General features: G+C 36.6%; 1 protein-coding gene across 34 annotated transcripts in view; it reads right to left on the minus strand.

The window, feature by feature from the left end:
* The window catches only part of SOX6 (SRY-box transcription factor 6), a 509,394-nt gene that overhangs the window by 370,512 nt on the left and 132,882 nt on the right, over nucleotides 1-6,000 (minus strand). Inside the window, exons 1-2 of one of the 34 annotated variants that reach the window (XM_036260190.1) lie at nucleotides 4,814-5,045; nucleotides 4,073-4,132 (exon numbers count right to left, since the gene is read on the minus strand). The exons of 32 other annotated variants lie outside the window; for them this stretch is intronic. The gene's annotated coding sequence lies outside the window, so the exon portion shown is untranslated. Of the gene's footprint in view, nucleotides 1-4,072; nucleotides 4,133-4,813; nucleotides 5,047-6,000 lie in introns of those variants that run through there. One more of the 34 variants, XM_036260191.1, reaches the window with a different exon arrangement.

Consider the following 6,000-nt stretch of genomic DNA (forward strand, 5'->3'; position numbering starts at 1 on the left):
AGCTTAGTGAATATAAAATTACTTGTTTCTCCAATTGAAGACAATCAAATTGTCACCTTCCATTGTAATAATGCACAACTAGTGATCAGCAAAGTGCAAACATAATTACCATGAAGAAAACAAAAAATCAAATCTAAATCTCTCTACAGAGTAAATACATCTATCTGGCTTCCCCCCAAAAGGAGTGCATTTTAATACTGAATGTTATGATTATGTTATTTAACAATAAGATGTATTAGTCTTACTCCAAATTAAAATGGAAAACAACAAGAAAGACCAATTCATAAAAAGTGAATACAAATACCAATAAAAGCACTACAACTTTCCAGACAGAGTAGAGGGCATGAAAATTATATCAGTGCCATTTAGGCCCATAATGTTAAGTGTACATCAGCAGCACATCCATTAGAAAAACCACACTTTCAGAGATGTCTTTCTAGCCTAGAAACCTTTCTGAAGGTTGAAAATACAGGTAGGATCCAACCTCAAAAGCTTTTGTCTTAATTTTTCCTGAAGAGAAAAAGGTTATGCTTTATTTTTGTCTTGTGAAGTAGCCTGTATTTTAGAGGTTAAAAGTTTACCTCATGAAATGGATTTAGCATCTTTATCCCAGTTTAGAAAAATAACCAAGCATAGGGTACATGTCCACAACTATTAATGAGACACCCAGCATCTGGGATTCTCATCCAAATTTGGTGACTAGCTTGGCCCACTATCAAAGTGATTTCAGTACCCCAAAGGGGTCAGTGTGAAAGCACTGAAAATCTGACACACTTCTCTCATACCCTGAAGATTCCTAAGATATAAATACAAATGTTGCTCCAACAAACTGCATTTTACCAGAGTGGTTTTATATCTAACTCAAAATTTAAAACACTCGAATTTAGATCATTTCTTCCAATACATCAAAAACGATCCTTCCCATTCTGAAAACACTCATAACATTGGGATTTTCTTCTTTCATCAATGTCTTCCTGTATTAAGAAAAGTATATCATATTTACAAGTGAATGCCTGATACTCCATTTTTACCTGATACCTCTGTTCTAAATAGTATCATTTATAATCCTCTAACCAAAAAATGGATCAGTTAAGGGAGAGAGGGAAGAACTGCACCAGAGTAAAAGGGGAATGAATTAGGGATCATTAACAGCATAAGATTTCCCTGAGCTTGAGCCTCTGCGTATGAATTTGCAACCACATAGATCATTCCTTAGAATGATGCTTTCATCCTTTATACATCTGAAATGGCCAATCAATCTTATATTGCATTCTTATACCTCGATTTAGTGTGGGAAGGGTTATTTTTGGGGAGAAACAGGTTAGATGAAGACACTGGGTGGACTTTGTGGTTAAATCAGAAGCAGAATAAGGATGGGAGAAACAGGAAAAAGGGAAAGTCTGATCTCTAGTTGGAAATCTTATAGCAATTTGAGACAGATTTTATATCACTAAGAGAAGTCAGGATATGTGAAGACAGTTTTAAGAAAATATTTTCCTTGAAATTGCAAACTTTCAAGTAATATAGCAAAGTTTTTTTCAAGGGATCCTACATGAAAGTTTAACACAATAAAAACTTCCCAGTAAAGGGGATGGGATCAGTGGTTTTTTAACTTTAATGATGAATAACTAAATACATTCCTAAAATTATGCTCCTACAAACTATTTGTTACAATACAGTAATAATAAAAATATCAGCAAGAAAAAAAAAGAAAGAAAAAGGAAACTTGTTGTCAGAGAATGTCTTCCAGACCCAGAGAGAGAAATGCTTGCATAGATATCATAAGCTTATGGTAAGTGGAAGAAAAGTAGAAAACATAGAAAGATGTTGTTTTATATATATTAAAAAAAAAGTGTATCCTACATGTTCCATAAGAGTAGGGATTGTGTCTGTCTTGTTCATTACTGGATCCCCAGTACCCAGCACAGTGCACACTACAATGTAGACATTCAATAAAATTGGAAAGAAAGGGAGAAAGAAAATCAGAGAGAAGAGATGAGCAAATTAGCTTATATTTTTAAATTAAGATGAATAGATAATCACAGAAATACTACTCACATGTTAATGCTCCAACCTAAACATTATTCTTTCTGTATACTCTTTTTACCAAACTTCTCATTCCTTGACATCTAAATCATATGATTTTTACATCCATATCCCTAACACTGAGCTCTCTCATTTCCCTGAAATACAAGAGTCCTCAAATCACTGCTAGATATTTATACCAAGATGTACTATGCTATGTCATAGTCAACAAACTTAAAATTAGATCCATCATTATTTTCCCCAACACCCTCCCTCATTCATTCATACTCAGAAGAGCATCATTCTCAGAATCATCCAAGTGCAAAACATGAACACGATATCCATCTCTTCTTTTTCATCTCCGATCCTCATTGCTAGCCTGCCACTAAGCTCCATCAACTCTTCCTTAATCATGTCACTTGAGCTCATACCTTCTTACCATTCATACTCATAATCACCTTAATACAAGACTTTATTACACATCCTACCTAGACTCTTGTAACAGACTCTAAACTGGTTTTCTTAATTTCAGTATCACCACTCCCCCTCCAAATCAATCTTACTAGCACTCACTCCCTTTATCAGATCAAGAAGAGTCAGTAGCTCTTCCCCATGACAAAATAAAACAAAAGAACAAAAAAACAAACTCCTGACTCTGGTATTCAAGGCCCTCCATCCAAATCCAACCAATCTTTCTAAACGTATCTTCTAGTAGTCTATACTTTAACCTTTACTCTAACTAGACTGATGTACTCAGACTTCATTTATTACTGCCTCCTGGCCTTCTCCTTGCCTATCTCTCCGTACTTCCCTCACCTTGCTTTCATATCACTCAGAAACCAACTCAGACTACTCCAGGTAGCTCTGATTCACCCTTCTTTGACAAATATTTGTCCAATTATTTAAATATTATTAAATGAACAGGCATTCTAGATCTCTGTGCATAAACTGGTTTTCCAGGGCTATCTCCTCTTCCCCCACCTCTTGGCCAATTAATTTGATTTCATACTTTAAAAGTTATATACATATTCTGTAGCAAAAAAATTCATCAATCTTTGTTGTTATAAACATTAAAAAGATGGGTAGATGGACAGATTGACGAATGGATGTATATGGAGAGATGGATGGATGGATGGATGGATGGATGGATGGATGGATGGATGAATGAATGAATGTTGGAGAGATGGCTGAAAAGATACATAAACAGTATTTACCAGATACTTAGAAAGTACCAGTCCCTGTGCTGAGCACTGTTGCATGTATTATTTCATTTAGTTTTCAAAACAACTCCAGGGGTTGGTTAGATAATGTCATTATCCCTATTTTACAGATAAGAAAGCAATGGTACAAAAAATGTTTTTCTGGGAAAAAAAGAATTAAAACTTGCTTAAGGCTGTACCTAGTAAATCCAGATGGCAGAATTTGAAGTCAGGTGATCTAACTCCAGGGCAGATTTAAATCATGGTAACTGATAGTAAATCTAAAATAGATTATTAACTATTTTCAATTTTCATCTGAATTTTTCTTTACTAATTTGTAAACTTCCTATAGAATTTTGTTTGTAAAACTTCAGTTAGTACAGATATTCATTTAATCCAAGCTTAGTGAAAAGATTTGCTATTTTTACTTTTTCCTTCCTTTTTCCTTCTGCAGTTGGAGGTATTTAATTGCTGGTTAACAGAGAAAGAAAGAGGGAGAGGGAGAGAAGGGGAGGGAGGAAGGTGGGAGGGAGTAAGATGGGAGAGAAGGGGAGCAGGTAACCCTTTAACCAATCCATTTGACTCTTATTCCAGACAGTGTAACAACAAAATTGGTTACAGAAGTAGTTAAAGCCTTTGGCATACGAGGCTGTAGTTTTTATACAGTAAATTTTATAACAAATATTTGTTGGGTGTTAACTATCCATGATTTCCCTACCAGCTTTTTTCTGGTGAGCCTAAATGATCAATGTCTAATTATATTTTTATACAGACAATTGTGAGATAAGATAAGGGTGTCACTGCCCTTTCATTGCAAGGTCCAGAGAAGTATGAGGTCCAATTCCTACCTTCTAGCTCTTAACAGAGAAGTCACAAGAGAAGCATCATGTACAATTGAGGTTGTTTCCCTAGAAAAGTAAATGTGAAGACAGCCTTGAGGGAAAACAAGACGGGGTACTTGAGTAGCATATATTTAACACACCACCTGTCTAGAGTTCGTTTCAGGAAATGCAGAATAATTTAGGTATCCTCTTAAAATGTGACTGCCATATAACATTATATACATCCTAACTTCTGGGGGGAAAAAATAGAAAAGCCTCCCACGTAAGGGCATGCATGTTTATAAACCGGCTGTGAAAGATACAGACAGGTGAACACCAACCTGAAACTTCACCTTTTTTTTAGTGAAATAAACAAGCAGTTTAGTTGCACACACAAACTTCACGGGGCTGCGGTCGTGTACTCCCCCTCCGCTTCCACCACCCCTCCCTTCCTTGCAGCTCTTTGCTCTACATTTCACCAGCATTTGCTCGCAGCCTATCATCAGAAACAGCTTTCCCAGGACCTGAGAATCCAATTGTTTCCATTAATCATTGCACAGGGTTGTCTGAGTCACCACTGTACAAGGCAAGAATGACTTCTTTACCAAGCACCTTACAGACACACCTCCCGGCCACAGAACCCCTGGTTTTCCCAAGATCTTTCTGTGGCAAAGGATCCTGCAGCATGTCCCCAGTTCTGTTTTCTCTTCTGATGTAAGCACCACCTCGCAATTTCCCAAAGTTGAAAACCTTTTGCAAAGATCATACCTAATCTATTGATTTTTTTTTTTCTTTTTTTTCATTTCTTCAAAAGTAAATCTTTTCTTGGCATCCCCGGTGCCTGGAACTGGAACACTGCTATCACTCTTCACAGAGTCTGCTGCCAGGAGGAAAACCGGGGGCAGGGAAAAGGTTCGGGTCGGGATTGAAACCCAGGCCTCTCACTCGTTAGCTCTGTGAGCGAACCTGAGGAGCTACCCAATTCTCTCAGCCTCCGCGTCCCCATCTGTAAAATCACACACAACACACCTTCTTTGAAGAGCTGCTATGAAGGTTAAACTAAATATCTGTGTAAGGACTTAGTATTTGGTAGGTATTAAATGAATGATAACTTCTTCTTTTAAACAAAACCTCAGAGAAAAACTGTTTGACCCAAAACACAAAAAGTCTTAACAAAAGAGATTCTGAATTTTTACAAATCACACTAAGTATAAGTTCCATGAAACAGTTTTCCAGTGACAACCCATGACCCAGTGCTGAGGGGACCAGTGACTAGAACCATGCCAAGAGGGTAAAATACATAGGCTACTACTTCCCAAAGAGGGTAGGTATGAGATGAAATCACTCTTGGTATACAAGAAACCAAAGCATGCAGCATCTGCTTCTCAAAACTGTGTTCCTAAGGATAACAGACCTCCTGCAATTAACCTCTTTCCTTGCTTTTCCACCAAAGCAGTCCAAGAATTTGTTAGAATTTTCTTAGAAATAATTTTTAAACAGCAGCAGCATTTCAGTATAATAGAATATCTATCAGTGTTTGAATTAATTTGACAATAAATAAAAAGTCTAAGCCACTATATCCTATGAAATTCACCAGTACCTTTCCAAGTTTAATTATTTGCTTTCCTATTGGAGAAACAATTGCCCTGGTGGACGAGTAATCCCTGGCCTGGAACTTTAAATGTTTAGAAATGCTTCTTGTTCCACATCACTTTTCATTTTTAAATCAGGTCCAAAATCAAGTTCCTACTAGTATGCTACCCCAGAACAATCTCATGAGCTGAGGAAACACCCTATCTTAAAGTTCTTCTCTCACCACAATTTACATTAGAAAATCAACTTGAGGAGTAATAGATACACTAACCTGACTGTTTGGAATTTTAGTGAATTCATTATCACAATGTAGGTATTCTTAACTGTACCAAAGCTCACAAAGATGATAGACACTATTCCAC

The sequence above is a fragment of the Molossus molossus genome, unplaced genomic scaffold (assembly GCF_014108415.1).
Source record: "Molossus molossus isolate mMolMol1 unplaced genomic scaffold, mMolMol1.p scaffold_m16_p_13, whole genome shotgun sequence".
NCBI lineage: Eukaryota > Metazoa > Chordata > Mammalia > Chiroptera > Molossidae > Molossus > Molossus molossus.